The 26,054-nt window shown below is 45.6% G+C and overlaps 1 protein-coding gene across 1 annotated transcript in view; it reads right to left on the bottom strand.

The window, feature by feature from the left end:
* SPAG16 (sperm associated antigen 16) overlaps nt 1–26,054 on the bottom strand; it is a 541,355-nt gene that overhangs the window by 454,624 nt on the left and 60,677 nt on the right. The gene's annotated exons all lie outside the window — the stretch shown is intronic.

Raw genomic sequence — 26,054 nt, 5'->3', positions numbered from 1 at the left:
GGCCCATCCAGTCCAACACTCTGTGTCACATAAGAACATAAGAGAAGCCATGTTGAATCAGGCCAGTGGCCCATCCAGTCCAACACTCTGCGTCACATAAGAACATAAGAGAAGCCCTGTTGGATCAGGCCAGTGGCCCCTCCAGTCCAACACTCTGCATCACATAAGAACATAAGAGAAGCCATGTTGAATCAGGCCAGTGGCCCATCCAGTCCAACACTCTGCGTCACATAAGAACATAAGAGAAGCCCTGTTGGATCAGGCCAGTGGCCCATCCAGTCCAACACTCTGTGTCACATAAGAACAGAAGAGAAGCCATGTTGGATCAGGCCACTGGCCCATTCAGTCCAACACTCTGTGTCACATAAGAACAGAAGAGAAGCCCTGTTGGATCAGGCCAGTGGCCCATTCAGTCCAACACTCTGTGTCACATAAGAACAGAAGAGAAGCCCTGCTGGATCAGGCCAGTGGCCCCTCCAGTCCAACACTCTGTGTCACATAAGAACATAAGAGAAGCCCTGTTGGATCAGGCCAGTGGCCCATCCAGTCCAACACTCTGTGTCACATAAGAACATAAGAGAAGCCATGTTGGATCAGGCCAGTGGCCCATCCAGTCCAACACTCTGTGTCACATAAGAACATAAGAGAAGCCATGTTGGATCAGGCCAGTGGCCCATCCAGTCCAACACTCTGTGTCACATAAGAACATAAGAGAAGCCCTGTTGGATCAGGCCAGTGGCCCCTCCAGTCCAACACTTTGTGTCACATAAGAGAAGCCCTGTTGGATCAGGCCAGTGGCCCCTCCAGTCCAACACTCTGTGTCACATAAGAACATAAGAGAAGCCCTGTTGGATCAGGCCAGTGGCCCATCCAGTCCAACACTCTGTGTCACATAAGAACATAAGAGAAGCCATGTTGGATCAGGCCAGTGGCCCATCCAGTCCAACACTCTGTGTCACATAAGAACATAAGAGAAGCCCTGTTGGATCAGGCCAGTGGCCCATCCAGTCCAACACTCTGCATCACATAAGAACATAAAAGAAGCCATGTTGGATCAGGCCAGTGGCCCATCCAGTCCAACACTCTGTGTCACATAAGAACATAAGAGAAGCCATGTTGGATCAGGCCAGTGGCCCATCCAGTCCAACACTCTGTGTCACATAAGAACAGAAGAGAAGCCATGTTGGATCAGGCCACTGGCCCATTCAGTCCAACACTCTGTGTCACATAAGAACAGAAGAGAAGCCCTGTTGGATCAGGCCAGTGGCCCATTCAGTCCAACACTCTGTGTCACATAAGAACATAAGAGAAGCCCTGCTGGATCAGGCCAGTGGCCCCTCCAGTCCAACACTCTGTGTCACATAAGAACATAAGAGAAGCCCTGTTGGATCAGGCCAGTGGCCCATCCAGTCAAACACTCTGTGTCACATGAGAACATAAGAGAAGTCATGTTGGATCAGACCAATGGCCCCTCCAGTCCAACACTCTGTGTCACATAAGAACAGAAGAGAAGCCATGTTGGATCACGCTAGTGGCCCATCCAGTCCAACACTCTGTGTCACATAAGAACATAAGAGAAGCCATGTTGGATCAGGCCAGTGGCCCCTGCAGTCCAACACTCTGTGTCACATAAGAACATAAGAGAAGCCCTGTTGGATCAGACCAATGGCCCATTCAGTCCAACACTCTGTGTCACAGAAGAACAGAAGAGAAGCCATGTTGGATCAGGCCAGTGGCCCATCCAGTCCATCACTTTGTGTCACATAAGAACATAAGAGAAGCCCTGTTGGATCAGGCCAATGGCCCATCCAGTCCAACACTCTGTGTCACATAAGAGAAGCCCTGTTGGATCAGGCCAGTAGCCCATCCAGTCCAACACTTTGTGTCACACAGTGGCCAAGAAAACCCACAAGTGCCATCAGAAGGTCCATCAGTGGTCCAGGACACTAGAAGTCCTCACCCTGTTGCCCCTCCCCCAAGCACCAAGAATACAGAGCATCACTTGCCCCAGACAGAAGAACCTAAGAGAAGCCATGTCGGATCAGGCCAATGGCCCATCCAGTCCAACACTCTGTGTCACACAGTGGCCAAAAAACCCAAGTGACACCAGAAAGTCCACCAGTGGGACCAGGACATTAGAAGCCCTCCCACTGTGCCCTCCCCCAAGGCACAGTGGGGGAGGGACATTAGAAGCCCTCCCCCAAGCACCAAGAGCATCACTGCCCCAGACAGAGAGTTCCAACAATATGCTGTGGCTAATAGCCACTGATGGACCTCTGCTCCATATGGTTATCCAATCCCCTCTTGAAGTTGTCTATGCTTGTATCTACCACCACCTCCTGTGGCAGTGAATTCCATGTGTTGATCACCCTTTGGGTGAAAAAGGACTTCCTTTTATCCATTTTAACAATACTGCTCAGCAATTTCATCAAATGACCACAAGTTCTTGTATTGTGAGAAAGGGAGAAAAGTCCTTCTTTCTCTACTTTCTCCATCCCATGCTTAATCTTGTCAACCTCTATTATGTCACCCTTCAGTCGATGTTTCTCCAAGGTAAAGAGCCCCAAGCTTTTTAACCTTTCTTGATGGGGAAAGGGTTCCAACCCTTGAATCATTCTAGTTGCCCTTTGCTGCACTTTCCCCAATGCAATAATATCTACTGCATTTCTACTGGATGACCATCATCTGAACAATTCAGCTCAACGGTACTTATCATCCATAATTCCTACCAACTGACAGAGCCCAGCGACTGCTTACGCCCTGCACACTGCCCCCAAACAAGGCTACTGCTGAACACATAAGGTGGTCTTTCCCCCACTGCTGGGGGTTTTGTTCTGTTTTACGATCAACATCCAATAGCGCTCTGCCCCATTCCGCCATCTCATACAGCTGCAGCTATGTCAAAAGCCCCCCCGCCCCATCTAGAGAACCCCAACACCTGTGCGATCTTGACATACGCATCATGGGAAAATTCTGTTGCATTTTAAAACTACCTTGGGCCTACAGTAATGATGAAATTATTCCAAAGTCTAAAGCAACTTCCCACTGTCACAGAACAGGAGCGGGTACCATGGACTCAGGAGACCCACAGGTGACTCCTGAATCATTGAGCCATTGAGCTGCTACCAGAGTCAACCTTCTGCTGCCCAGAGGGGCATTTGCAGTGTCTGTTTAGAAGCCCTGGGAATACAGGGAACCTCCCTTGGCAGGTGGGGGGGGGGGAGGAACTACAGAGGAACTTTTTGCCAGAGATATTTCAAGGTGGATAAGCCATCCCTACCAGCCAATAGTGAGTAGGACTGCGCTATCTAATAGCTTGTAAGATACTACACCAGCGTTTCGTTTTTTCCTAACGCAGTCCAATGCGCCATGCAACCGTAATATCAATGTTTCTTTGAAAGGGTTCCATAGACAAATTAATCTTCTTAAAGCTAATCGTTTATGCTCATGAGAATGATGCCAATAAAACCTGTAAGGAGGGTTCATCTGCTAGCTGTAACAAACTGGTAAAAAAAACCCACATTAAAACATAATTAATGATTTATGGATAATTGGATTGTGGGATTATTTCCACGATGCTCCCTTTTGGCCCCTCAGTGTCCTGACAAGACACTCCTTGATAACTCCTTACCCGTCCACAAGACCGCACCAGGAAGAGGAAGTGAAGAAATGGACTGACAGGGACCTGCTCTTTTGAGTTCTTTTTCTCTAGAAAGGCTCTCGGCCTGCATCCCATCCGGGCAACTGTGTAGCCAACCAGATAACACAAGTGCCTCTCCCAGGCTAGCTGGTCCAGAGAAGGGGGGCAAGCAGAACACAGCTCAGCCAGCAAGACAGCGCCGTCTAGCACCAGTGGTAGTAGAGGGGAAGCATCATCCACAGAGGAGGAGGAGGAGACTGTACATTTATACCTCTCCCTTCTCTCTGAATCACAGTCTCAGAACAGCTAACTATATCCTTTATCTTCTCCCCCACTACAGACTCCCTGTGAGGTGGGTGGGGCTGAGAGAGCTCTCTCAGAAGCTGCCCTTTCCAGAACAGCTCTGTGAGAGCTACGGCTGACCCAAGGCCATTCCAGAAGCTGAAAAGGGAGGAGTGGGGAATCAAACCCGGTTCTCCCAGATAAGAGTCTGCACACTCAACCACTACACCAAACTGGCTCCCATTTTGGTATTGCTGAATTATTGGGTTTATCCCATCCTTCACGGTGAATCTCAGTGGTTTGCCATCTCCTTTCCCTTCATCCCCCGCAACAGACACCCTGGGAGATGGGTGGGGCTAAGAGCTCTCCCAGAAGCTGCCTTTTCAAGGAAAACTGCCAGAGCTATGGCTGACCCAAGGCCATTCCAGCAGCTGCAAGTGGAGGAGTGGGGAATCAAACCCGGTTCTCCCATATAAGAGAGCTCTGGCTGACCCAAGGCCATTCCAGCAGCTGCAAGTGGAGGAGGGGGGAATCAAACCCGGTTCTCCCAGATAAGAGAGCTCTGGCTGACCCAAGGTCATTCCAGCAGCTGCAAGTGGAGGAGTGGGGAATCAAACTCGGTTCTCCCAGATAAGAGAGCTCTGGCTGACCCAAGGCCATCCCAGCAGCTGCAAGTGGACGAGTGGGGAATCAAACCCAGTTTTCCCAGATAAGAGTCCGCACAATTAACCACTACACCAATCTGACTCTCAGAGTTGATCCGCTGCCACTGGACTGGAAAATACATCCAGCGACTTCAGGATCAGCTTCAGGACCCAGCTCCTTGTGACCGGCAGAGTGAGACGCTTGGAAAATAATCTTCATGTGCACATTTGGTTGCTGCTGCTAAAATTTCTTTTCAAGGTGCTCCTGGATGTCCTCCCCTCTTTCCCTGACTATAACGGCAGCAATTCGTGGACCCTTTTTCTGCATAACCTTCCTCAGCATCAAGGTTTAGGAGCGTTCCCTTGTTGGAGCTTACCTTGGAAGAGGAGATTCCCCTCTCATTGCACTCCCTAAAGAATCATCCTACTCCGAGCCCTCGTCTGAATCTATGTTTCAATTCATTCATTGTTTAGGAAATGTTATCCACTGGCTCTCCAGAGATGGCTCCAGGCAGCCGACAACTAAAATAATAAAACAAAGATGCTTAAAAAAACCCCAAGCCGATGCCATTGTAAATCCTAGCACTGCAGGTGCATTTGACATGACAACTCCATGTCTCCAAACCAACTCAGCGGCTGTCCCGTTCTGGCCCACAAGGCGGGGGAGGTGGGGGGAGGGAGGCCAGCATCTTCTCCCCAGGGCTGGGGAGAGGCACTAGATGCTATACTGAAAATTTGGTGCCTCTACCCCAAAAAACAGCCCCCCGCAGAGCCCTAGATACCCGCAGATCAATTCTCCATGATTTTCTATGGGAATACATCTCCATAGGGAATAACAGAGTTCCCAGAAGACATTTCCCTCCCCTCCCCCGCTTTCTGAGGACCCTGAAGCAGGGGGAGGGCCTCCAAACCGAGGGATCCCCTGCCCCCACCTGGGGATTAGCAACCCTATTCCCTCCCCCCCGTCGCCCGCGCCTGCTGCCTACTCACGAGTAACGTCTGCTGGCTATTCATGAGTAGGCAGCAGGCGGGCAGAGCTGTGTTGCCTGCCTAGGGCACCGGAAGGGCTCGGGCCGGGCCTGTTCACAACTCTGTGTCGGGAGGATGGCAAAGAAGGACTGGTCTGGCTGCCAAAACCACCTTCTCAGGAACTGAATATTGTCCCATTTACAGATTATAAATGATCTCCGCCCCCCCCCCCCATGGCACTGGGAAAGTGTTGTGGACACCCACGAGCCTTTTCTTTTTTGCAGTCCACCTTGAGTCTTTGTAGATGACTGTAGACAGGGGTTGTTTTGTAGAAAAACAGGTGGTGGAGCTCATCCAGGGATTATTATGCAGCTGCACCTTCTGTTCAATGGACAAGGTGGGAAGGAGGAGATGGAACTCTCAGAAAGGTTCAGGAGCTGTGCTCCTGTGAGCTCCCGCTGAATCCAAGGCCTGACTGTAGACGACTGGCGAAGGCAACGGCAAGCCACCCTGTAAAAAGTCTGCAGTGAAAACGTGATGTGACGTCACCCCAGAGTCGGAAACGACTGGTGCTTGCACAGGGGACTGACTACCTTTACCTTTTTTTTTTAAGTCTTTGTGGCAAAGGCACACCACCAGGAAAGGAAAGATCCCCTGTGCAAGCACCAGTCATTTCCGACTCTGGGGTGACATTGATTTCACAACGTTTTCACGGCAGACTTTTTACAGGGTGGTTTGCCATTGCCTTCCCCAGTCTTCTACACTTTCCCCACAGCAAGCTGGGGACTCATTTTACCGATCTCAGAAGGATGGAAGGCTAAGTCAACCTGGAGCCAGCTACCTGAACCCAGCTTCCACTGGGATCAAACTCAGGTCGTGAGTACAGCTTTAACACTCTGCACTACGGGGCTCTTTTGAATAAACAGGGCACCGCACTCTCTGGGAATTTCACTAATACTGGCTACATTTCACTAATACTGGCTCACTAATACTAGCTACATCTGCAATTTTGTTTGAACAAAACCTCCCCTCCCCCCCTTTTTATAATTTATTAGCTTCCTTGACCAACAGTCTCAAGCTCAACATAAAACAAGACATTGAATAACAGAACTACAAAACAAAATAACAAAGCAGAATACGAAAGTGTCTGAACAAATGGAGAGCCAGTTTGGTGTAGTGGTTAAGTGCGTGGACTCTTATCTGGGAGAACCGGGTTTGATTCCCACTCCTCCACTTGCACCTGCTGGAATGGCCTTGGGTCAGCCATAGCTCTGGCAGAGGTTGTCCTTGAAAGGTTGCTGTGAGAGCCTTCTCCAGCCCCACCCACCTCACAGGGTGTCTGTTGAGGGGGAGGGAGATAAAGGAGATTGTGAGCCGCTCTGAGACTCTTCAGAGTGGAGGGTGGGATATAAATCCAATTTCTTCTTCTTCTTAAATCTAAGGCACTGATACTTTGAAAATCTGGTAAGAAGCACCGCATTCACCTCTCCCCCCCCCCACCCCGCTCCATTTCCACCCCTGCCACCTAGCTTCAGCGTATCTAACCCCCATTGCTAAGTTTTCTCAGGTTATTTTGAGAAGTGGAATTCTGGCCTCGCTGAGCTTTTAGAATTTTTTAAACAGTCAGCAACTATAGAGATATTTATGCCTGTTGTTCAGGATTTGCAGGGCCGAAAATAACACATAGTGGGTTTTTGTTTTTTCTTCCTGACTGGCTGACCACTCCTTGACTCAGAATAGTCTGCTGATGCCTCCTCTGTGGGAAGGAGCAGTCCCTGGATCTCCTGAGGTTGCAGGAAGATGCAAAGGAGCCTGGGGCTTGGGCATGCTTCGCCAGAGGCTGCCTCCTACTGAATCAGTGTTGTCGACTCAGACTGGCAGCGGCTTTCCAAGGTCTCAGGCAGAGGTCTTTCTCATCATCTATCTGCCTGTTCCTTTTAAAACTGGGGATGCCGGGGATTGAACCTGGGACCTTCTGCATGCCAAGCAGAGGCTCTGCCACTAAGCCAGGGTCTCAGGTCCCCTCCTGCCTGGTCCTTTTAACTGGAGATGCTGCTGGGGATTGAACCTGGGACCTTCTGCATGCCAAGCAGGGGCTCTGCCACTAAGCCAGGGTCTCAGGTCAAGGTCTTTCCCATCACTCACTGCCTGGTCCTTTTAACTGGAGATGCCAGGGATTGAATCTGGGACCTTCTGCATGCCAAGCAGGGGTTCTTCCACTGAGCCACAGCCCCTCCCCTCTCCCAATATCGCACACTATCTCTCTTCAGAGCAGAACAGCCACTGGCATTTTTGCCGCTAATTACATAAGTTCAAATTCTTTTAATCTGACAAAAAAACATTTCCATGACTCTGCATACTAATTCACCGCCCACTTTCCCTATATTTAGGACTGCTTGCCACTCCATGCTATTGTCTGATGAAGTGTGCTTAGAGCACATGAAAGCATCCATTCTGAATAAACTTTGTTGGTCTTAAAGGTGATACTTGACTCTTGCTTTGTTCTATAGAAATTCCAGTAAGTGATAAATATAGAGCATTTGCGGATGATATAATGTTTATAAATGAAAATCCCTTACAAGCTACACCGTTGTTGTTAACGAGAATACAAGAGTTTGGGGAGTTGGCGGGACTTTACATAAACAAAGAAAAATCAAAAATTTTATGTAAGAATATGCATAAAAATAGACAACAAGAACTACAAAGACTAACGGGTTGTGAAGTTACCTCTAAGGTAAAATACCTAGGGGTAGAGATAACAATGAAAAATATTGATCTGTTTAGGAACAATTATGAAAAGCTGTGGCGTAAAATAGAAGAAGATATGCTAAAATGGAACAAGCTCAATTTGTCATTGTTGGGCAGAATAGCTGCAGTAAAAATGAATATCTTACCAAGGATTATGTATTTGTTTCAAACCATCCCCATTGTGAAAGATGCTAAGCAATTTGATAAATGGAGAAGAAAAATTTCGGAATTTGTGTGGGCCGGGAGGAAACCTAGAATTAAAATGAAAGTCCTGATAGATGCAAAAGAGAGAGGTGGGTTTCAATTACCAGATTTGAAACTGTATCATGAAGCAATTTGTTTAGTATGGTTGAAAGAATGGATAACGCTATTAAATAAATAACTTCTAGTGTTAGAAGGCCATGGGAAAAAATTCGGCTGGCATGCCTACTTGTATTATGGGAAAAAGAAGATGGATGGTCTTTTCTCTCACCATTATATAAGGAGTAGCTTACTAAATGTGTGGATAAAGTACAAGAAATATGGCGATGAGAGAAGACCTTTGTGGATAGTGCCGGCTGAAGTGATAAAGTTAACGGCCAAAACAGTTAAGGAAAAACAACTATCATACAACCAACTACTAAAAATACAAAGTGGGAAAATAGAACTGAAAACTGCAGAAGAATTGAATTATAAATATGATTGGTTTCAAATGCAACAAATAAAAAGCTTGATGGAGAATGATATTAAAGCTGAAGGAATAAGGAAAGAGCAAACAGAAATGGAAAGAGTTCTGCTTGGAGATAATGAGAAATTAATTTCAAAAGTGTACAAATTACTTTTACAATGGACTACAGAAGATGAAGTAGTGAAATCTCAAATGATAAAATGGGCAATTAATGTAAATAAAGAAATAAAGATGGAATCTTGGGAATATCTGTGGAAAAACTCTATGAAACTCGCAACATGTCATAGTATTAAAGAGAACTGTTTTAAGATGATGTATAGATGGTATATGACTCCAAAAAAATTAGCAAAGATGAACAATAAGATGCCAGATAGGTGCTGGAAATGTAAAAAGCATGAAGGTTCTTTCTACCATATGTGGTGGACTTGTGAAAGAGCTAAAATGTTTTGGCAGATGATTCAACAAGAGATATCTAAGATCCTGGGATATGAATTTAACAAAGAAGCAGAGACTTTTCTGCTGGGATTACAAATGGAAAAATTTCCAAAAGAAGATAGAACTTTAATATGGTACTTGCTCTCAGCTGCTAGGACATTGTATGCGCAGTTGTGGAAGCAAGAAAAAATACCAGAAAAATGGGATTGGACTATAAAAGTTATGTCATGGAGTGAAATGGACAAATTAGCAAGAAAACTAAGAGACTGCGATTTAGAACTTTTTAATCGGGAGTGGAAGAAATTCAGAAGATATGTAGAAAAAGAGTGGAAAATAAAAGGACATTGGACAATTTTTGATGATTAAGACATTTAAGACAAGAATATAACTTTTGAAGGGGGGATCTTTTTCTTTATCAATTTTTGTTTTTTCTTGATAGTTAAAGGTACCTTTAATATCTGTTTTTTTTCAAAAAAAAATAACACTGGTGGGGGTCAAGTATTGGGGGGAGGGGTGGGAGAAAAGTAAGATGTGGGGTAGAATGATGTTTTTTTTTATCTTAAGCCTTTTATAAGTTGTAGATATAGTTCTACTACCATATGTTGCTAATAAAATTGTTTATGCACGGAGAAATTCCAGTAAGTGCTACAAAAAGAGAGAGAGAGGACTGCAAAGACAAGGCATTCAAAAGCATGAACAAAACAGTGGTACTACGGTTTATTTAAAAAAAAATCCTCAAATATAAGATATCCCTAAAAGTCCTGAGAATTTACCCTTTTGTGTATCCTTAAAGTGTGGTGGGATTTTTTGGGTAATTTTTTGGTCTGAGTGCATGTATGTACGTGTGTGCACGCATGCATGTCTGGAACTCATGGTGAGCCCTCCTGGGGCACGGAGGATGTTCAGAGAAGTGGCTAGATACAGCCTGCCCCTGCCTCCCAACTCTGGTATTCCAAGGAGGTCTCCCATCCAAGTTCTTGCCAGTCTACCCTACTGAGCTTCTGAGATCTGAGGAGACTGGCTTGCCTGGGCTATCCAGGGCAGCGGTCGGGGGATTTTGAGGACCATACCTCTTTGCAATGTTGCTAACATTTGTACTCTGAATTCCTCTACAAGTTTTTTAATAGTTTCTATTAAGGGGATTTTAAGTCCTATTTCGAATGGTTTGGCGTACTTGTTTGTGTTCTACAGTGGACGCCTTTACTGGTAGAGAAAGAGCTGGAGAAGAATAAAATCAGTTTATTACCACCTGGCCTTCTCACAGCAAAGTATAATGCCATGTGCTTTTGTGGCTGTCCTAAGAGCAAATTGTTATTCAAGGCCTGCAATTCGCTCTAAAAGCTCTAGGCAGGAGGATAAATTATTCATGGGGGCTGCAGCAGATGGCAGGCAAGGCACAACTGAATCGTACGCCGAAAAGCACCACAAGCGCACTCAAAAGATTTGTTCTTTTGATGCCTTCACAATAATCTCTTCCAAAATTGCAACCCTGACAGAATAAATGTACTTTTTTTGCTATCCACAGGCCCGCAAACCCAGCGCATGGTAGAAAAGGCACCTGTACCATATTCATGATTCCTTAACACTCAATTAAAGTTTCCAAAATGTACAAAGACAAACTAAGATATGAAGAGAAAAATTGAGTTCCAACTATTCATTGCCCTGGGGAATCTATGAGAGCCAGTTTTGTGTAGTGGTTCATTGCACAGAATCTTAACTGCTGGAATGACCTTGGGTCAGCCATAGCTCTCATAGGAGTTGTCCTTGAAAGGGCAGCTGCTGTGAGAGCTCTCTCGGCCCCACCCACCTCGCAGGGTGTCTGTTGTGGGGGAAGAAGATAAAGCAGATTGTAAGCAGCTCTGAGACTCTGATTCAAAAAGAAGGGTGGGGTATAAATCTGCGGTCTTGTTTTTCATTTATATCATTAATTTAGATATTTAGATATTGTTGTCCTTTGCTCTTTCTTTGTTTTGGGGGGAAAAAACCCAACAAATATAGCGTGTGCTTTTCCAAATGCGATTCTAAGAAGAAGAAGACAGCAGATTTATACCCCACCCTTCTCTCTGAATCAGAGTCTCAGAGTGCCCAGCCATAGCTCTTGCAGAGGTTGTTCTTGAAAGGGCAGCTGCTGTGAAAGCCCTCTCAGCCCCACCCACCTCACAGGGTGTCTGTTGTAGGGAGGAAGATAAAGGAGATTGTGAGCTGCTCTGAGACTCTGAGATTTGGAGTGGAGGGCAGGATATGAATCCAATATCTTCTTCTTCTACTACTACTCCGCCCCATCCTGAGAAAAGGGAGTGTCAGGGGGCTTCTTCAGGAATGTGGCATAAAACCAGATCTGTGAGACAGAAAGCTGCATTCCTGTCAGAGCTACTGGGCAAGGAGAAAATTGTCCTGCCTGGTATGACCGAGGCCCAGCTGGATGCAAAGGGTGGAGTCTCTCTGACTCAAAGCTTCCGGGTTATGTGCTCCTTCATCAGACCCAGAGGCTGAGAAGATGGGGGAGCTATCATCCTCTACGATTCCTTCTACTTTTGCAGATTATTGGTGCAAAATATAGCTTCACTGAGTCTTTGCTCCTCATATTAGATTCAAGAAACAAACTAAGTGTCTTATTTGTCTACTGGCCTTCAAGTTCCCCGCTGGGCGCCATTTCTGATCTTGCAAGAGTAACCTCAGATTTGATGTTGGAGATCCCCAGATGGACTGTCTTGGGTGATTTCAACAAAGATGCAGGGAGCTCCTGACATGGTTGCTTCTCGCTATTCATTCCCACCCTCCAGCGTTTTGGTTTACTACCAAGATTAGTGACCTGAAAAGTTCCAAAAGATGCCTACAATGATGTTAGCAGAAAACTCAAGCCAAATCACACAGCTCAACCGTTCCAAGCAGCTCAGGACCCCCAAAGTTTGAACTTCTGAATTCATAGAAGCTTAATAATTATTTGTCGTGATGCAATTTCAGACTTCTTTGTGACAAATTCTCTAAATAGGGTCTGATCTGGATGTTGGTTTTAATACAATGCTGACACCTTAAAAAAAAAACAGTACATCATCTGGTTCATGCCTGGATCATTTTGATTTGCTGTGATGGACAGGATCTTAGAACCACCTGTGCTCTGGCTCTATGGCATTCCTGGTTGCCGAAAGTGGACCACATCAGTGATGCTCTGAAATACATCATCATTCAATCACTAACCCAGGAACCACTCCACAAGTCATTAAAACAGGTAGTCACTTGTCCCTGGATAAAAAACCACCACTAAACACAAATGATGTGGCTAAGTATTGCCCAGTTTCCTAGATTCCCATAAAACATTGAGGAGGAAGGCGAGATCATTGAGGCAGGCCTCGGATTCAGCAGGAGCTCTCAGGAGCACAGCTCCTGAACCTTTCTGAGGGTTCCCCCTACTCCTCCCCACCTTGCCCATTGAAGAGTAGGTGCAGCTGCATAACAATCCCTGGATGAGCTCCACCACCTGTTTTTCTACAAAACGACCCCTGCATGGAGGGAATGCCAAGCAAAACAACGTAGTCTTCACCCCCACCCCCCACCCCCCGGTAGAAGATGGCAACAGAAGGGGAGAAGTAAATCTCCTTGGGGAGAGAGTTCTAGAGTTACCATTCTCCTAATCTCAGAAGGCGGAGGTACCTGGAACTGCCCTCCAAAGAGGACTGCAGTGGCCAGATAGGCTCATAAAGGAGCCAGTGGTCTTTCAGGTATGTTGGTCCCAAACCAAACAGGGCTTGAGAGGTCAGCACCAGAATCTTGGGCTGTGCCTAGAAACAAATGGGAAGGCTCTTGGAGGAGCCAAGAGACTGGAGAGATCTGGTCCCTGTGGGCCACCACAGTCCATGTTCTGGCTGCAGCTCTTGCCCAGCAGGGCTTCTGATCTCTCTGGCTGTGCAGACATTTAACAAGTCGCTTCAGCAGCTGCTACTGCCACAAAGCAAAGCTCTTCCCTGCGTGATGCCCAGCCAGCCGGCCAGCTACCTGCCCCAAGGTGGTAACATGGAACGACTATACAATGGGGTCCTGAAAAGTACCTGAAAGGTAATGTTCAGTGAGAAGAAATACCACAAGAAGGCTCTGCAGCTTTTGCTAAAACAGCTCCCCTTTTGGAATGTGCAACGGACCAGTGCAGAATCTGGACTGCATTTTGCTTGGCAGAAGATAGCAGACAAAGCCTTTGTTAGATTTTACATGATTTGTATGCAGGCGCTGGTTGGAACTGAACGGGGGGGGGATGTTTCTAAACAAAGCTTCTGTCTTGATTCATGGATGGCTGCTCGGTATATAGTCATACGATTTAAAAAGTAGTGGCTTAAACATACCATTTATTCCTGATTTTCAATGTGGAGATATTTGCAATATGGGAATAGCGGTAAGATTCTGCAGTCTTATTTCATTGATGTTTTTTGTGGCCACTTCCAAACAGTAGCGTTCTGTCACATGGAAGCACTGCTTTAAGTGGAATGTGAGAACATAGTATTTGGAAATCTGTCTGCTGCTTATCAGCATCCATTACATATTCTGCTAGTGGGAGTATAACAAAGGTAAACTCAGCTATTCCTTTTCTCTAAAGGCACAAAAGGAAATACTTTTAAATACCAGATGCATCGCAGTTATTTGCGAAACTTATAAAACAATAAAGGACTGTATATTCATCCAACACAAGAACTGAAGACCTCCACTGAGAAAGTACAACAGATTTCATCTTATCTAAAGGACAGCACATTTGCACGAAAAATTTGTATGCAAAGGAGTAAAGGCTGGTCCAACGTGACCAAGGTTTTAAAAATAATGGGATTTTTTTCATTTGTTTATTTGTTCTCTTTACTGGTTAACCTGAGAAAACCTGGGGAAATTGCTTGCAACAGATTTAAATCACAAGAGACAGTCTCAATTTGTCCTCTATTACTTTATGGCTCCAATTGGTTTACAGGTGTTGCAGACAGACTTTACAGGTCTATAAAGAAGGGTTCTCTCTCCGACTTTAAAGTGGAAAGATGCTTACAAAACCCAAAGCTCTCATCCACATGAAATTTTGATACCCCTGTCTCCCGTTGTCTGTTTTACAGAGCAGCTGTGAGTCTGGGGCAGAGGGCAGCAGGTTTCAGCACAATGCCTCACCACCCCATGTGATGAAGAAGTATCTGAAGAAGCGTGTGCTTACATGAAAGCTTCTACCCAGAATAAAACTTTTGCTGGTCTTAAAGGTGCCACTGGACTCAAACTTGGTTCCACCCCACTCACTGTTAATCAACAAACAAGTGTGCCGTGGGCCTAACAGAATTCCTGTTTCCTGGTAGAATTAATAATAATAATAATACCCCGCCCTCCCCGCCAAGGCAGGCTCAGGGCGGCTTACAAAGCATGATATAATATCATGATATAACATCATGGGGCGGGGTGGACAACTGATAGGCAGGGAGCAGTTTCTCCGTATCTCACCTGTTTCCCCAATCTTTTCTGCAGTCCCTTTAAGCCATCCTAGTTCAAATGAACTGCAAAGGAAGCAAGGGAGACAGCTGGTAGGCAAGAAGCATCCTCCACCCATCTCAGCTGTTTCCCTGATCTTCCTGGTTCCAAAAACATGCGGGATTTTTTTCCCCTGAAAAATTGCTGATACCTTTAGGATGCCAAAATATTATTTGTTTGTTTAATTTCTATCCTGCCCACCCTGCAATCGGGCTCAGGGAGGGTTAAAAAGGTACTCCCTTGTGCAAGCACCAGTCGTTTTCGACTCTGGGATGACGTTGCTTTCACAACGTTTTCACGGCAGACTTTTTACGGGGTGGTTTGCCATTGCCTTCCCCAGTCCTCTACACTTCCCCCCCAGCAAGCTGGGGACTCATTTGATCGACCTCAGAAGGGTGGAAGGCTGAGTCAACCTGGAGCCTGCTATCTGAACCCAGCTTCCGCCGGGATCGAACTCAGGTCGTGAACAGAGGGCTCCGACTGCAGTACTGCAGCTTTACCACTCTGCACCACAGGGCTCTTCAGGGAGAGTTACAGCATAAGAAATTATAACAATACCCACAATAAAGAGGGCATTCTGATAGGATTACACTATCTTGGTTCTGTGTTGGATTTTACTGGTTATGGCCCATGGGTTCCCAAATTAGATGGCTCTCTGCCAACAACTACTGGGAAAAGAGTTTGGCAGGGAGTTGGAGCAGTCTGAACATCCGCTGCTTCAAGCAAAAGCCTGGTGGAATAGCTCTGTTTTGCAGGCCCTGGGGACTTGTAGAGGTCCTCGCAGGGCCCTGATCTCTGGTAGGAGCTCATTCCACCAGGTTGGGGCCAGGGTCAAAAATGCCCTGGCCCTAGTTGAAGCTAAAAAGAAACCTTTTGGGCCAGGGATTACCAGTAGACATTGGATGAAGGCAGTTCCAGAGAGAACCCGGATGGTATTCTACTAACTAATTATTGTACTACTAACTGGTTATTGTAATTGATTTTATTGTGATTTTATTATTATCTATATTGATGTACTCTGCCCTGAGCCCCCATGGGGGAATGGGCGGAATATAAATAAACTAATAATAATAAGGGCCAAACATAGGGCCCTTCAGGGTACTTAAGGGGAAAGGCATCCCCAGGGCATTTTTGTAGGAAAAGCCCAGCAGGAACTCATTTGCATATTAGGCCACACCCCCAGTGCCAAGCCAGCTGGAACTGTGTTCCTGTGTGTTCCTGCTAAAAAAAAGCTCTAGTTAGAACCAATAAGGTATTTTGGGGTATATTTTTGGCTTGGGAAGATCTGAATGCACGCCGTAGAACTGAGTAAAGTGATGTAATACATAATAAATCAACAGTTGTATTCTCCCATACAACAGAATAAAGGACTTCAACTGTCAATCTGCCAATAAAAAAAAATAAAACTTTTTGGTAAGGATGGTAGTTAAATGAGTTACTGATTTTAAAAAGGGGACATGCCCAGCTGTAAAACCATGGATTCTGTGTCTGTAGTGCATTGCTAGATAGTAGCCCAAAAGAGATTGTTTTTAAAAGACACAGAGAAAGCATTCCGAAAGCTGGCTCTGGAGAGAATAGTTCTGGCAATTACTGCCTCATAAATTCGCCGGCACGTGGGCCTGGCATGTTCCGTTATGTACAGCTTAAGCACGATCTAAAAACAATTCAGATTCAATTTTATACTCCCAGAAGTCAAATAATACTTAAAAAATACAATATGCAATGAGGAGATGCAGGACACAAGTTTAACTTCTTTGTGGTATATTAGAATGATTCAATATCGTGAAAAACTAAATGCTAATGCATTTAGATTTTATTGCTTCAGTAGATATTTAAACACACAAGCTTAGTTTAAGTATAACGAAAGCATTTAAGAGAGAACATCCATAATTTGCATCAGAAAGAACTATTATTTTCTAAAATAAATATTGCTGCAAATCAGCATTTATTGTCTTCTGAGCACATACAAAGCACATTTCTATTGATAGGAAACCGTTTATGAATAAGAACAAAGTTTAAGTCCAGTGGCACCTTCAAGTTTTATTCAAAGTATAAGCTTTCGTGTGCAAGTACACCTCTTTAGATACGAACACTTAAATACTACCCACCTGAATTTATGAATAAATTATAGGGGAAAGAAAGACAGAAGTTAAAATAGCATGTATTGCCAATTATTATTAATCACTTTTCAACCTGTATAAGCTTCTTAGTATTGTAATTGTTTCAATAGCCCCCCCCCCCTTTTTTTGCTGCATCTTTTAAGAATAGCAACTATGCCATAGTAGCTCAGGAAATCTGGTTTAATGTCCAGTATGTCAAGGATAAGCCTGATCTCATTGGATCGCAGAAGTTAAGCAGGTTTCCGCTCTGGCAAGTCCTTGGACGGAAGCCCACCCAGGAAGCCCAAGGTTGCTATGTAGATGCAAACACTGGCAATCCACCTCCGTTCAGTGGAGAAACAATCTGTGTTTACGCTGCACCAGAGAATGTGTTTTGCAACTGGATTTTGCTGTTTTTACACAATAAAAAGCCAGTTGCAAAATGCATAGTGTAATGTCTCTTCTTGAAATACCAAAATTAAATGTTTGACCAATTTCCCACTCACCCTATGTCGCTCTAGAACAAAGCAGTAGACAAGTGCACCTTTAAGACCCACTAAGTTTTATTCAGAATGTAAGCTTTCCTATGCTCTTAAGCAGACTTCATCAGACAAATGGGAATGGAAGCAGCAATTCGTAATATAGGTGGGCAGTGTAGAATCATGGGAATGTTTTTAGCGGATTAAAAGAATCACAAATAGGGATCTGTGCTTGTTAGTGCAGGACGAAACAGGGTTGAAAAAACATTGGAAAGTGATAAAAAGCAGACTGCTGTCATAGGTGCACCTAGGACAGCAGTCTGCTTTTTATCTCTCCAATGTTTTTTCAACCCTGTTTCATCCTACACTAACAAGCACAGATCCCTATTTGTGATTCTTTTAATCCGCTAAAAACAGCTTAGAGGGAACACTGCTTGCGAGTTATTCTCGCAAGTTAGTCTAAGTTTTATTGATCCAGATGTTACCTTGGCCTCCCCTCCTTGGGATGGGATGCTCAAACATATGGAACAGAGGCTAGTTGGGGCAGATGTTGCTACATTCCCCACCCCCTAGTTCCTGGTTCCTGTTGTGAGGTCGGGATACGGTCCCATGTGGATCACTCTGCCCCCTTCTCTCCAATCACATCTCTCCCTCCCTGACTGATCCACTCAGGTGATGATTCGAACAACAGCCCGACATCTTGCCCCTCCCTGGCAGGTGGGCAAATGGTTTTCTCCTAGCAGGAAACTCATTTCGGACCAGCCGGCAATGTAAGAAGCTTATTAGTCCCTTCCCTGGGAAAGCGTGTTCTTCCCTGAGACTGGGAGCCCTGGGTGGAACTCAAAAGCAGCTTGCGTTCCCCTACCACATGGCCTGAAGACACCAGCTAAATGAAGAATATCGCTTCCCTGAGAGCTGGAATTTGTAATTCTGGAGAAGTCAGTGCAAACATTGAATGATCTGCACAAAAGAAACTGTGCGTTTCAGATTTTGCTTACACGTGGCATTCTTTTAAAATCCCACAGGTTTGGCTCACCTAAGGACAGCACACAATGTACCAAAACATGCTTAACTAAGATGCGATCAGCAGGATCTCTGATGGGAAAACGCTTGTGCTTCATCTTTCAGCACTCAGGGTTTCTTGAAAAAAAGTTGTGGGAAGCAAATCTATTATTATATGTTCTCTTAATGGTTTCTCTTAATATACACAGAAGAGTTTGTAGTCTTGAAAGAACATTTTCTTAGACTTCTGCTGCCACCAAACCAGGAAGCTGTTAACTCAGCCTCCATTAGAAAGGGGTTGTTAGACCTTGTTCTAAGTGCCTGAGTTAGTTGTTGTATTTTTTTTTTTTGTGGGGGGGGGGGGAGGGTTCAAAAGTGAGCGGAGACAAATCAATTGGGTTTTACTGGCCATATCTCCCATCTCCAGTAAATTTAAATTGGCTCCAGGGAGTTTTTCTCTGTGTATCTTTCCTTGGATAATATAAGCGGCTTACTTATATTACCCAGCCAGTTTGGTGTAGTGGTTAAGTGTGCGGACTCTTATCTGGGAGAACTGGGTTTGATTCCCCACTCCTCCACTTACACCTGCTAGCATGGCCTTGGGTCAGCCATAGCTCTAGCAGAGGTTGTCCTTGAAAGGGCAGCTGCTGTAAGAACATAAGAACATAAGAGAAGCCATGTTGGATCAGGCCAACGGCCCATCAAGTCCAACACTCTGTGTCACACAGTGGCAAAAAAATTTATATACACACATACACTGTGGCTAATAGCCACTGATGGACCTGTGCTCCATATTTTTATCTAAATATGCTGTGAGAGCCCTCTCCAGCCCCACCCACCTCACAGGGTGTCTGTTGTGGAGGAGGAAGATAAAGGAGATTGTGAGCTGCTCTGAGACTCTGACTGGAGGATGGGATATAAATCCAGTGTCGTCTTCTTCCTCCTCTGTTCTCCCCTTGAAGGATGGGCCAGAGCCTGACTCATCACCAGTCGCTTTGCCTCCCACTTTGGTCTTATTTCTGTCCTCCAAAAGGGAACCCGTTTTGGAGCTTTGAAAATGTATTTTGATGTACAGGCCAAAAAGCCTCATTTCAAATCTTTTGGACCATAATAACTGTATGGGATATGTCCAGAGTGGGAAATTAGCAAAACTGATTGGTGATATATTAGACCACTTAAGTGCTCTAATTTCCATAAATCTATTTCCCGTACTGGTATTCCTTATAAATAGCTAAGGTGTCTTTTAGCTTGCCACTTATTTTGTGAGCTTATATCTTTGCCTGGATAAAGGAAGATTTCAAGGATTATTTCACTTAGTTTACAAATCAAATTTTGTTGGCTTATCTTGGTTTCCAGTTGTGGATACTGAGATGGAAAGAATCTGAGACCGCCGGCTTCTTCCTTCCCTTGCTTCTTATTGTGAAGGATTTAAGAAGTTCGTACATCTGATTTTTCATAAATTTTATCAAAAGATTTTGCAATAAGATATGTTTTGGCTGCCAATAAAGTGAAGTTATTTTTCTTTATTTTAACATCTGTATTGTCTAATAGGGAGTATTGTAATGCTAGCATGCTTCTTCCTTTGGCTGCTTGCCTAAGTCCTAGAGCCAGTTTGGTGTAGTGGTTACGTGTGTGGACTCTTATCTGGGAGAACCGGGTTTGATTCCCCACTCTTCCACTTACAGCTGCTGGAATGGCCTTGCGTCAGCCATAGCTCTCGCAGAGCCATTCTCTCAAGAGCAGTTTTCTCAGAGCTCTCTCAGCCCCACCTACCTGTTTGTTGTGGGGAAGGGAAGGGAAAGGAGATTGTAAACTGCTTTGAGACTCCTTTGGGAAGTAAAGGGCGGGGTATAAATCCAACCTCCCCCTCCTCCTCCTCTTCTTCTTCCTCCTCCTCCTCCTTCTTCCTTTTTCTTCTCTCTCCTCCAACTCTTGATCACTGTCTTGCTGCCTGTGACTCATTTTCAGACACATCCAAAACATCAACATGATTTTTTGTTTCTAGCCCAAAAAGGTCCTGCAGCCTGTTCTGCTTTGTTACATGTTGTATTCCTTCTTTAAGGGGGTTTCTATGTTTGATCCTATCCCAGTCTTAAGAGGAGAGTGCCATATCTAGATTTAAATATGAGATATTTTATATTTTAATATAAAAGAATAAAACAACAATGGTGGTATTAGAAGGAAGGAAGGAAGGAAGGAAGGAAGGAAGGAAGGAAGGAAGGAAGGAAGGAAGGAAGGAAGGAAGGAAGGAAGGAAGGAAGGAAGGACAAAAATTTGGAACCCAAAATCTGACTAAATTGGTCATCTATTAAAATTGTTGTAAAAATTGTTGTAAAATAGCTATCACAGCAGTGGCCCAAGAGTGAGATGTCAGTTCTTCACAAGCATCACTGACCCAAACAGCTTTCAAGAATTTCCAGTGAAACAGTAATAATGAAAACACTGGAACCGAGAGACAATACCCTAGCAGGTCGTTAATCAGCTTTTTAGCAAGCCACAGAGGTGGGAACTTAGCATGCCTGGAAGGAAGAGGGGGGGGAGCTGCTGCATCACTCTACATGTATATTCATGTTATCTCCTTGAATGGGACGCCTCTATTTGTCTTAACCTGGGAGCTGCCCTCTGCCTCCTCTTTCTCTCTCTCTCTCTCTCCCTTTGTCCTCTCCCTCTCTGCACATGGCCTTCCAAGGAGACAGGTGTCTCTGCAGCTCTCTCCTGTAGAGACAATGTCTTCATGGTCCCACACCTACGATGCCGGACAACGTGGCCATTTGTGATAGGGAAAGTCCTCTTTAGATCAGGCTTCTTTCTCTTCTTTTGACTGCAACATGAATGTGAACAGGATCTACTTGAAGAAATGTAAGTTTACCTTATTTGCAATATATTTCTTGGCAGGCATATTTGCTGCTTCTATAACTGGGCAAGCTCTGCTATATTAACAAAATATCCAGAGAAACATTTCCAAGTTTAGAAGGCAAAGGGGAGGGGGGAAGTTGCAGCCATACTGGCTCCCTAGCAACCTAAACTAAACATATTTAAGATATTTCCATTTCCCCTGAAATTTCTGGGTATTCCCCCAAAGAAATAGGGGGAGGCATTTTCCCCATAGCTTCAAAACTCTGTACCTTGAAGTCTCCTTAATCAAATCTGCCCAAAAGGTGTCCCTCTTATCAAGTCTCCATCCTGCAGTCAACACTCATCTACACAACAGATGGTGCCATCTCCCTCACCCACCCACACCTGAGAGGATTTTATAGAATCATAGAGTTGGAAGGGAACTCCAGAGTCATCTAGTCTAACTCCATGCACAATGCAGGGAATTCACAAATCTCTCTCTCTCTCGGCTTGGCTTCGCGAACGAAGATTTAAGAAGGGTGCAATAGTCCACGTTTGCTGCAGGCTCGCTGGTGGCTGACAAGACCAATGTGGGACAGGCAGGTCCGGCCACAGCGGCTGCAGGGAAAAGTCTGATGTAGGGTTGGTCCTGTAGCAGTGCGATTCTTCCTCAATCTCCTTTTGTCCTCAAGACCAGCTATGCGTGCGTTCTCAAAGGAAGAGACAGCCTGGTGGATGGTGTGCCTCCATGCTTTGCGATCTGAGGCTAGGTCAGACCACTGGTGATGGTTGATGTGACAGGTGCTAAGGGATTTCTTCAAGGAGTCCTTGTACCTCTTCTTTGGTGCCCCTCTATTTCGATGGCCGGTGGAGAGTTCGCCATACAGGACAATCTTGGGAAGGCGGTGGTTTTCCATCCTAGAAATATGCCCTGCCCAGCGCAGCTGCGTCTTCAACAGCAGTGCCTCGATGCTGGTAACCTCTGCCCGCTTGAGGACTTCAGTGTTGGTCACAAAGTCACTCCAGTGGATGTTGAGGATGGTGCGAAGGCAGCGCTGATGAAAGCGCTCAAGGAGTCGCAGGTGATGACGGTATAAAACCCACGATTCGGAGCCATAGATGAGGGTTGTCATCACAACCGCTTTGTAAACATTGATCTTTGTGCCTTTTTTCAGATGCTTGTTGCTCCACACTCTTTTGTGCAGTCGGCCAAATGCATGGTTTGCCTTTGCCAGCCTGTTGTCAATCTCCTTGTCGATCTTGGCATCTGAGGAGATGATGCACCCCAGGTAGCTGAACTGCTGGACTGTCTTCAGAACTGATTCACCCACAGTGATGCAGGGAGGGTGATAATCTTCCTGGGGTGCAGGCTGGTGGAGAACTTCTGTCTTCTTCAGACTAACTTCTAGGCCGAATAGCTTGGCAGCCTCTGCAAAGCAGGACGTCATATGCTGCAGAGCTGATACCGAGTGGGAGACGAGTGCAGCATCATCAGCAAACAGTAGCTCTCGGATGAGTTTTTCCATTGTCTTGGAGTGTGCCTTTAGTCGCCTCAGGTTGAACAGGCTGCCATCGGTGCGATAGCGGATGTAGACACCATCGTCCTCATCAGGAGGGCTGAGCAAGATGTGCTTGGTAGGCAGATCTCTTTTTTGCCAGTAATTCTTGGATCTCTTGATTATTCTCATCAAACCAGTCCTTGTTCTTCCTTGTGGAGAACCCGAGGACTTCTTCAGAGATCTGCAGGACGGTAGTTTTTAGGTGTTCCCAGAGTGCTTCTGGAGAAGGGTCTGTGGGGCAACTGAGGTCCTCAATTCTTGACTGGAGTTTTGCCTGGAAGGCAGCTTTAACTTCGGCTGACTGGAGGCTGCCAACCTGAAACTTCCTCCGAGGGATACCTCCTCTCCTGGGTGTGGGTTTAAAGTGAAGACGGAGATTGCAGCGTACAAGACGATGATCCGTATGACATTCTGCGCTGGGCATTACTCGGGTGTGTAAGACATCTCGAAGGTCTCTCTGGCGCACCAGAATGTAGTCGATAAGGTGCCAATGCTTGGACCGTGGGTGCATCCAGGTTGTCTTCAGACTGTTCTTCTGCTGGAAGATAGTGTTGGTGATGGTGAGCTGGTGCTCCATGCAGAATTCTAGCAGGAGGCGCCCATTGTCATTGCAGTTGCCAATGCCGTGTTTGCCAAGTACTCCTTTCCAGGCTTCCGAGTCTTTACCTACTCTGGCATTGAAGTCGCCAAGGATGATCACCTTGTCCTCTGTAGGGGTCTTCCATACGAGGTTGCGTAGATCAGCATAGAACTTGTTCTTTTCTGCAGGATCTGCTTGAAGGGTTGGGGCATACACACTGAAGAGTGTTGCATGCTGCTTGTTTTGAAGTGGGAGGCGCATGGACATGATGCGATCTGAGTGACCTGTTGGAAGGTTTTCGAGTTTGGAGGCAATGGAGTTCCTGACCATGAAGCCAACGCCAGAAAGGCGGCTCTCAGCCTTTGACTTACCCGACCAGTAGAGGGTATAGCCAGCACCGTGTTCTTGAAGACTACCTTCCTCAGGGAAACGGACCTCACTGAGAGCTGCTATGTCGATATTCAACCTGAGAAGTTCGTGGGCAACTAGAGCAGAGTGTCGTTCAGGGCGACCACTGCCTACTGTGTCAAGCATGGTTCTGATGTTCCAACACGCAAGCTTTAGTCTTTGCACACTTTGTGAGGCAGGTGCATGCCTTTTCTTTGTTGTTATTTTTCGACCGCAAGTAAGGATGCCCGTTGACCGCGGCTAGCCAACTGGGGTGGGGGAGACGAGCTTTGTTTAGGCCACCTTTTCTAGGCCCCTCTCCGTGTGGAGCAAGCAGTGCTGTCCCTAGATAAGGCTGCTTGGTCGTTCAGGGTGCTGCCGAAAGATGCTTTCGTCTCCGGGTTAGCATCAGGCGACCAATATCCTGAACCGCCTACATGCAGGATCGGGACTGCGGCTTCCAGTGACTCCCCACAAACACACACACACAAATCCCCAATGACCTCTGCTCCAAGCCCAGAAGATGGCAAAAACCTCCAGGAACCCTGACCAAACTGGCCTGGAGAAAAATTTCTGACTGACCCCAAAGTGGCAATCAGCATTTCCCTGGGTGTGTAAGAAAGGGACACAAGAACTAAGCACTGACACAACCCTTCTTGCCCTCCTTCTCATGATCTGCCTAATTCACAGAATCAGCACTGCTGTCAGATGGCCATCTAGCCTCTGTTTAAAACCTCCAAAGAAGGAGAGCCCACCACCTCCCAAGGAGGAAGCCTGTTCCACTGAGGAACCACTCTAAACTCACAAACACCTCCCCCTAAATTCACAGGATCTTCATTGCTGTCCGATGGCCATCTAACCTCTGTTTAAAAACCTCCAAGGAAGGAGAGCCCACCACCTCCCTAGGAGGAAGCCTGTTCCACTGAGGAACCACTCTAAACTCACAAACACCTCCTGTTAAATTCACAGGATCCTCATTGCTGTCAGCTGGCCATCCAGCCTCTGTTTAAAAACCTCCAAGAAAGGAGAGCCCACCACCTCCCGAGAAGGAAGCCTGTTCCACTGAAGAACCACTCTAACAGTCAGGAAGTTCTTCCTAATGTTGAGCCGGAAACTCTTTTGATTTAATTTCAACCTGCTGGTTCTGGTCTGACCTTCTGGGGCAACAGAAAACAACTCTGCACCCTCCTCTATATGACAGCCCTTCAAGTACGGAGTCCAGTAGCACCTTTAAGACCAATGAATTGAGCATGTAAGCTTTCGTGTGCTAAAAGCACACTTCATCAGACAATGATTTATTTTTATTTACAACTGTTTATCCCTCCTTTCTGCCCTTAGAAGGGCCACCAAGACAGCTAACATTTTAATACGTGCATGATAAAATCACATTTGAAAGCAATTGATATCAACCCCACCAACACACATCATTAAACACACATCATTAAAACAAGTACAAAACAGAATTAAGATACAATAAAATGTATTTAAAAACAGCAATTCAAACACTAGATAGAATCATAGAATGGAATCACAGAGTTGGAAGGGGCCGTCCCAGGGTTTGTCCAGCCGCTGCTTCCAGACTGCCAGGGAGGGGGGGCTCACCACTTCCCTTGGGAGCTGATTCCACTGCGGAACAACTCGGACTGTAACAAAGTTCTTTCTAACATTTGGCTGGTACGTTCCCACCTTTAATTTAAACCCGTTATTGCAAGGCCTCTGCTCTGCTGCCAACAGGAACAGCCCAACGCCCTCCTCTAAGTGGCAGCCCTTCAAAGATAGATCCCAGTAGGCAGCCATGTTGGTCTGAAGCAACAGAACAAAGCAGTAGAAGACAAGGGCACCTTTAAGACCAACTAAGTTTTATTCCGAATGGAAGCTTTCATATACTCTTAAGCAGACTTCATCAGACAAATGGGAATGGAAGCAGCAATTCTTACTATAAGTGGGCAGTGTGGAATCATGGGAATGTTTTTAGCAGATTAAAAGAATCACGAATAGGGATCTGTGCTTGTTAGTGTTAGGACAAAGCAGGGCTGAAACAACACTGGAGGGTGATAAAAAGCAGACTGCTGTCGTAGGTGCGAAGGGCCATAAATCTAGGTAACATTCTGGCTTTGTTAGTTTAAATAGAGGGCATGGTTTCTCAAGAGGTTATAACATCCATTATAGCCCTTCCAAGACTTCAAGAGATCCATCCTGTCCCCCTCAACCTCCTCTTCTCCAGATGAAACATTACTCAGCCTTTCC

Source organism: Heteronotia binoei, chromosome 16 (assembly GCF_032191835.1).
Source record: "Heteronotia binoei isolate CCM8104 ecotype False Entrance Well chromosome 16, APGP_CSIRO_Hbin_v1, whole genome shotgun sequence".
NCBI lineage: Eukaryota > Metazoa > Chordata > Lepidosauria > Squamata > Gekkonidae > Heteronotia > Heteronotia binoei.
This window is presented reverse-complemented; position numbering and strand designations above follow the sequence as displayed.